This window comes from Suricata suricatta, chromosome 8 (genome assembly GCF_006229205.1).
Source record: "Suricata suricatta isolate VVHF042 chromosome 8, meerkat_22Aug2017_6uvM2_HiC, whole genome shotgun sequence".
Lineage (NCBI taxonomy): Eukaryota > Metazoa > Chordata > Mammalia > Carnivora > Herpestidae > Suricata > Suricata suricatta.
The window spans coordinates 63632407-63641007 of NC_043707.1; positions in this window are offsets into that span (position 1 = coordinate 63632407).

Sequence of the window (8601 nt, forward strand, 5' to 3'; positions counted from 1 at the left end):
ATGCTTACAAAACATGTGACTTTTGTCACGTAAGTTTAAGAATTTGAGCAATACCAATAGGGTATCAGATTATCAAGCCATTCTGTTCCAGCTTTGATTTTGTGAACAGGAAGATTACAGGGATCCTCTGTGATAGTTGTATCAGTCAAGAGTGTGTGGTTTGACCTTTTGTTTTGCTAAATAACAATTTTAAATTTTGCGGCCCCAAGAAGTAGCCGGTCTAGCTCTCGGAAGTTCCGCACTTTCTGTTTGTATTAGAAATAAGGTTTTTGTAAGATAAATCAGAGAATTTAGATGGCTACACAGTGACTCCTGTCACTCACCTACAGAAGTCACAACAAAAGGGACTATTTTTAAGATTCTGAGTCCATGTTGCTGTCCTCAATATCATTATCATTGTCGCTAAAAAGGGATTTTAAAAAGGAAGGATGCTGGCTTCCAAAAACAGAGAGGAAATCTAACCAGATAGACTGCAGGAGAAATGCTTTTCACAGAATGCCCTGCCCTGGGATTTCCGTGACCCCAAGTAATTAAGAGCACCGCAGAGCGCATAATTGGAAAGACAAAGGTTTATTTAAACTCACAATTATCTCTGATGTGGCCAATTTGTTTAGTAGTGATTTTTTGCATTTCTTTGAGTTATTTCCAAAATAGCAGTTCAGTAGGTTCATAATTAGTTTCTAAGGAGTTTGGTGAACAAAAGAATAAATTTTTAATTTCAGATATCACTGATTTAACTTTAAAGTCTAACGTCAGTATTAAAATACAAATATTAGTTATTTGACTTATTAAAGGTAGTCTCTCAAAAATCTGATAGTTCATATCTTTTTTTTTAATTTTCCAAATTCAGCATAAGTGATAGGAGTGAAATAATATGAACAGCAAGACTCCAGTTGTCAGAAATATTAGCAGACAATCAGGAAGGCTGAAGTCAGCTAGGATTCTATGAAATGGATGTAAGAGTACATCAATCTATTCAAAATTTTCTTGTCAATAGGTTTCTTCTTTGCTCTTCCTTTCTTTGTTGATTTCTTAACCTGCTTTTCATCCTCCATTTAGCATGTTTAAATAAAAAAAGAAGTCGATGTGAATGTCTTTTAAATTGACACTATCCTAAGGCCCTGAAATCCCATGAATAAGTTTCTACTCTCTGACATTTGGAAGTAATCATCACAGAGAAAGTATAATGTCAGCTTGATATTTCTCACACTATGAAAATATCAGCTACATGTCAAATATCTGAAGCCTACCTTAATGTAATAAATTTTCTTGTATTCACAGGCTACTGAAAATTCTAAATATTTAAATGTGGAATGAATGTCTAGACATGTGGCTGAATGTCTAGTTAGATCATTGTCTCTTTCTCTGCCTCTCTTTCTCCACTTCCTCTCCCTCAAACAGTGCATGGGTGGCTAGAATATTATTTACACATGCAAGTTTTCTAAAAGAGTTATTTTCCCAAGACCATAAGGAGGAAACATTTTAAATCTTTCACCTCCAGTTAAAACCACAAGCCCAGGAGACGGTTCCTTTAAAACACTTCTACTCACTTTATCATTAGTAGTATGTAGACCTAAATACTCACTCTGTATCTGAAATGTTAAGTCAAACCCCACTTGGGCACAGAAATGAAAACACACAATTTTAAGAGTATTAGGAGAGGGGCACTTGGGTGGTTCAGCCAGTTGAGAGTCCAACTTCAGCCCAGGTCATGATCTTGTGGTTTGTGAGTTCAAGCTTGGCATCTGTCTCTCTGCTGTCAGTGTGGAATCCAACTTAGATAGATCCTCTGTCTCCCTCTCTCTTTGCCCCTTCCCCCTCTCTTTCTCAAAAATAAACATTAAAAACAAAGACTATGAGGAAAGCTTGCTTAAATGTTAGTATCATGTCAAAAAAGTTAAATACTGAAGTAGTGAGACATGATAGGGAAAATGATCATGACTGTAAGACAAGTAAAAATGCTTTTAAGAACCACTAAGATAATTGTACACCTGAAACTAATAGAATACTGTTAAGTTAACTAACTGGAATTAAAATAAAAACTTAGAGAGAGAACCACTTAAACAACAAAAGAGGCATTAAATGCCAACATGCTAAATGAACCTGAACTTCAATAAGTTGTGCTACTGGGTTTGTCTAAAGAATTTCTGTATTTTTCTGTATTTATTTATTTATTTCACAAAATGTTCTTGGGCACACATGGACTCTTGACTGGTCTGGCCCTACAAGTTGAGTGTTGTGAAAGGTAGAGATGAAAGCCACAAGCCCTTGTTCTCAAAGACTTCAGTCTTGGGTTAGACAAGTAAACACAATGAGCAACAATTACAGATTCTTTCACCATATTTCCTTATTGGTGTGAAGTTCAGTTTCAGTAGGTGAAAGCAATGGGTGTACCTCCCAAACTTCCCAGAGGAGGAATGGGTAACTGTCAGGAACACCGTTGATTTCCAAAAGAACATAAAGTCAGTTGTGTTGATTGGTCATAGCTCTTTTTGTTCTGTTACAGTGTGAAAGGCAACAAATTTATTTTTTTCACCAAAATAACAAAGTAAAAGCAAATAAAATCTATGAGAATTTGACAGTGACTCTGTTATACCATTTTGTGTCAAGATCTGCCTCCACCATGTCCAAATAATCTGTACTCACTCCAAAAGATTGGTTACGCTCTCCTATGAAAACCATGCTTGATTCTTACACATGAGTGATATCAAAACAGTTCCAGCTTGCTTTGTGGGAAAGCGTCTACAAAGGGCTCAGGTCCACTGACATAAAAGTTCAATGCCTTATCAATTTATAAAAACAAATCTGTACCATTAGGGTTTTAGAGTTTGTATAGTTAAAATAACATCAATACTTAACTTTGGCAATTACTATCACTGGACTCCTTTTATTAATTATATTTTTTTTCAAATTGTACTACCAACATGGCCAGTTTTTATTATAGGGAAAGAGGAGGGGAGTTTGGAGACTATGTGACTTTTTAAAAATCCTTCCTTTCAAACTCATAAAATGACTATAAATGAGGAAACTCTGCCATGTTGGCAAAATAGATTCTCAGTGGTTGAAAATGGAAAGAGAGAGGTAGATCAAAGAACCACATCTATGACTAGGAAAATTAGACCTGGATTCCTTGTAAAAAAAAAAAATAAGTGGGGGACCTATAGGCAAAAGATGTATTAGATACAGAAGGAGGAAGGGAATGAGGGTGAAAAAGAGGAATGGGAGAGGGACAAAGAGCTGGGGAATAGGAACCCTTCAGAAGATGATACGAAGAGGATGATTTTTATGAAGAAGAACATGAATTAAAAATTTGGCTTTATTTCTAAAAGAAGAGTATTACTTCATCTCCTTTTTAAGCAATAGAGAGACCGGAAAACTTCATTTAGAAATAATAGGAGGCCTGAGATTTGCTTCAGAATAATGTAGGAAGCGGGGGAGAGGGTAGAGTGCAGATGTGGCTGAGTTGACCACAGATTAATAATTGGTGAGGCAGAGTTGTGGGTGCAGAAGGATTCAGTATTTTATTATGTCTACTCCTATGTATTTTATGTTAATTTATAAAATGTATTCAATAGAGAATACATCAAGATATTTGAGTTGTGCATAATGCTCAATAAGGAAAAAATAAGAAATCGGAGGGAGGGGAAGAAATAGAGAGGGGGGGAAAAAAGAAGCAGGATTAAAAACAGGAAAGAGAGTGCATGAGAAGTATTAAGAGACAGAAGATAACAGGTTCTAAAGTGTGTGGCTTAGGATTCATTCCTAAGAAAAAGCATAACACCTGAAACTTCAGTGCCCTCAACAAGATACAAGTGGTTTTGTCTTAGAGGTTCAAGCAGAGGGAGGCGGGCAGCGCTCGGGTGCTCTACAGTGTAGGGACAATAAGCTCACAGAAAAGTTTATAAACTGTTCTTATTCCACAAAGTTACGGAGTGCCTGCTATATGCTAGTGACTTTATAAGGTCTCGGGCATTCCATGACTGGATAAGATGCAGTCACTGTCCTCCAGAAGCTCCAAATCCAGTTTGGGAGAAGATCAGCCTTTCCTGGAGCCAGGTGACAAGTGTCCTGCCAGGGAAAGAGAGCTTTCAGAGAACGCCGAGGAATCCTGTTTTGGCCATCATGTTAGAGACTCCCCCAACAGGCTACAAGGAGGAAAATGGCTGGAAGAGAAATCTCTACTTTCATTCAATAAGCATTTATTGAGCTCCTTATGATGTGCCAAGCATTACACCAGGCCCCAGGGAAACGGTTTTTGACACAGACCTCTCAGAAGTTGCAATAGGGTAGGGGTGATAGGTTTTAAAAAGTAACTCATTTGGTAATCCACAGCCTGTTCAAATCATGGGAGTAGACGAGACTCCCTGCCCGCATCTCAAGAATCTCATAACGACACTGATGTATTTCCCAGCCACTGGAACAGAGAAGCACAGGTTTGCCAGCGTCTCTAACACAATCTGAATCAAGACAATAGTCCCTTTGTGGAAGGGTTTCTGTATTTCCCTGCTGTTTTCACTTTTTTGTTTTGTTCTCTTTTCAGTGGAGAGACAAATCAAACCAAGAAAGCAGGGGAAAAAATCCTTTGTGTCACTTTTTATCACTTGGAAGGGTCTTTGTCTCTCCTTATAAATAGGAAGGGTGAGCTGGAATACTTGGTCTGTTGTTTCAGACAAAATCCTGCTATCTTTATGTGATTCTCCTTACCCTTTGAAACCTTGTTTGGATAGTAATTTCTTCACTGATAGCTTCATTAGTTTTAAAAGGAACATTATACTTCAAGAGGAAGCATAGCCAGGCTTCCTAAAATTGGGTTCATATTACCAAATACTTCGTCCTGTCTTTTCCCTCTTTCTCAGAAGATACTTTCCTACCTCTTTCCTTGATAAATTCTTATTCATTAGACCTGAATGGCACTCCTCCATCTGAGTCTGAGTCGAGCGCCTCACTTTTTGTGTTGACACACTTGTGAGACTGTGTTGTAATTGCTTATGTGTCTATAACCCCAGCAGAGTATGACTTTCATGAGATGAGTGATAGACATTGTGCTTGTCCTAGCTCTCTGGACAGTGATTGACTCCTTGCTGGGTGGACCACTTAGAAGCCCCGATTCTGTCCAAAATTGTCTTTAGTTCTGGTCTGGCTATTCCATCTTTGGTTGTATATCCAAGATTAGCATGGTAGCTGGCATATAAAAGGCATTCAATATTTGTAGAATAAATCAAGAAAGTGAACTCAGAGTTAGAGTGTCAAAGCAAATAGTCTGTAGTTCATTTTTTTCTTATTACCTCTGCTCCAATTCCCATCGGATTTGCCCTTGAACATGTTAATACACATCAGCATTAGGCGAGCAGATTATTACTCATGTCTTTACTGGGATCACATTCAGAATAATGAAGTAATGGGCAAAAAAGAGTGGATTATTCCTACTAGTGCCCCACAGTTTCATACCGGGGAATGAAAGGGAGACGTATATTATCACCTTTATTGTAACTTTCTACATTTGAGTAATAGTTTCTCACAGTTGCCACGTCATTTTATTATATACAAAGAAAAAAATAAATTTTAAAGTAATTCTCACCGCTAGTACACAATATAAAGTGTTGAGACTGCGGAGCTAAGTCTGGAAGTCACTGGGAAAACACTGGTAAAGTGTTTATGTCCTAAACTGAAATGGGACACTACGTGGTACCTGATCCAGCCTTGCTAAAAATATATCATATTTCCACCTGTGTGTGTGACTAGGGTATATATTTTATTTACTAGTCAGGTTAATGTTAATCATTTTAAAAATAACAAATTCACTTGAAGACAGGGTAGTTGTCTATAACAACATAGATTAGTAATTAAAATTAAGTTACTAAACTGAGATTTTTCACCCTATAACTTAATGATTGCTTAACAAGTTTCTTTTTCTTTTTTTCTTTTCTTTTTTTTTTTTTTTGATACTTTAATATGTTGTTGACCCATGATATAAGTTAAAAGACCATATTATGTTAAAGGGGACCCAGGGAACTTTTTGTCATGATAAAAATGTTTTATCTCTTTTTTTCTCTTTCTTTCAGTTTATTTATTTATTTTGAGAGAGACCGAGACAGCACAAGTGGAGGAGGGGCAGAGAGAGGGAGAGACAGAGAATCCTAAGCAGTTCAGTGCCCGATGTGGGACTTGAACCCACGAAGCCACGAGATCATGACCTGAGCCAAAATCAAGAGTTGGACGCCCAACCAACTGAGCCACCCAGGTGCCCCAGAAATGTTCCAGTTTTTTATTGGGTGCTGGTTACATGAGTTGATACCATTTAACTGTACCTTTTTAGACCTATGCATTATATTTTATATATAGTACATCTCAGTTTAAAATAAGAGAGTACTGAGGGAAGAAGGTGAGTAAGTTCATAATACTTTCAAAAGATTCCTTTTTTTTTCTGAATTTGAGCTGAGTATGGCCCCAACTTGGAAATTGAAGGAAGTCATTCTTTTAAGAATCTTTAAGCCTTGCTGCTGCTTGGTCTTTCTAACAACAAACCATGGCAAGAAAAAGCTTCAGGTTTCAAGTGTCTTCAAATAGCACCAGCTTGTCTCCATGAGTAGGATGCTAATAGAACAGAAGAAAACCATTCCTTCACTTAGGGCAAGTTGTTTTTAGCCTAACACTCAGCCTATCATTCCCTGTTGGTGTAAAAAAAAAAAAACAAAAAACAGGAAATGTGATTGATGAAAGTATACTTCATTTTATATAGACTAAAGATGGATTATTCAAATATTTTTAATGTGCTAAGCAGGCTCACTATTTCAAATAATTTTATGGTGACATTTTCTTTCTAAGTGAGGACCTGTAATGACATGGGCTATCTACCATTTGTACATCAGTTCTTAGATGCACATATTTCTCACATTTTAACAACTCTGAAAATGAGAATTTTTATACCGTTGATGGCACCTTGCATTGGCCATTGGCCAGGCAGCCGACATTGACATGGCTTGTGCATGCATTGATTTGGATATTTTCCTTGATGCCATGATTTCTGGTGAGACCATGAAAGCAGCAGTCTCAAAATTTGCAGAATGGCAGAATGGGTATTAGCAATTTGGGAAAAATCCTAGAACGCTAGCATTAGTGAAGGTGACTTCTTTAAAAGAAATGCATCTCCCTGATACATGTGTAAAAACACAAATATGGATTCCTCTGACTTGATATTTGATTCACAGCCATCACACACAGAATGTGAAGGAGTTTCCGGAATATTTGAACCAGTTTTTTTACTTATAGTTTCCTTTATATGTATGCACAACAGTGGTATTTGATAATGTATGTCTAAATAGGTCTAAAAAAGCCTTTTCAAGAAAGTACAAAAGAAAAATTCTAAGTGAATAGAGAGTGAGCTGTAGTATAATTGACAGCATTATTTTAATTTTAATGGTGCATAAAATAATGGCTTATCTTACAACTGATGGCATCTTAGATGCTATTAAAGCTGATCTTTGCAACTTTTCTATGTTGGCTTTTCAGCCAGGAAGAGAGAGGAAAGAGCAGGCAGGAAAGAATATTAAATGTATAACAATAATACTATTTATTGAGTAGCTACTATAGGCCAGTGTTATACTAAGTGCCTTATACATGTAATACAACACATGTAATTCTCCCCAAAATGTCTGAGAGAGAGTTATTGCTGAACTGGCTTTTATCTGTTCAGATCCATTAAGCATGTCCACGTCCAAGGTAAGTTTGCAAAGCTGAATTTGAACTTAGTTTTGACTGACCTCCCAAAGTTCTTAATCTTTGTTTAGTAACTTCTTCCCCTGCCTCTCCCCCCATAATAGCACTCAAACTAGTCATTTTTTAAAGTAATCTCTACAGGCTCAAACCTACAACCCTGAGATCTAGAGTCACTTGCTCTACCAACTGAGCCAGCCAGGAGCCCCAGCACTCCAACTAGTCTTAAGGGTTAACTTGCTTCAAGTTCATGCACTCCTTGCTTGCTCACACTCCTTGGTCTATAGCAGAACTAACTTACTTTCCTTGAGATTTGCAGACCACTGGCCTTGAGGAGTGAAGGACCAGACTTGCCTAGAAAGTAAGCCTGACTATATTCGATAACAGTTGCCACGGCTGCCACCAACTCTGTTTTAGGGTCATGACAACTTACAACTCACCGCCTGGGCACCTGCTTCTTCTGCCTGTAGTCCCCTCTCCCTTTTTCCATCCTTCCCCCTTTAAAACCCTCTGGCCCGGTGCCTGGGTGACTTAGTGGGTTAAGCGCCTTGGACTCCTGATTTTTAGCTCAGGGTTCAGTTGTGAGTTCAAGCCCCATGTTGGGCTCTGCACTGACAGTGGGGAGACTGCTTACAATTTTCTCTTTCTCTATCCCTCTCTTTCTCAAAAATAAATAAATAAAATTTTAAAAAGGAAAACAAAACAAAACCTCTGGCTTCCCTAGACCAGGAATATGGTCTTTGTGATGTTAGTCCACTATCTTCTCAGGTTGCCAGCTTCCTGAACGAAACAACCTTTCCTTTCCCAGCATCACTTCTCTCTCAGGTATTGATTTTGGAACCACAAGCACCCAAACCTGAGTTCAGAACCGGTTCTCTGTTGGGTAAC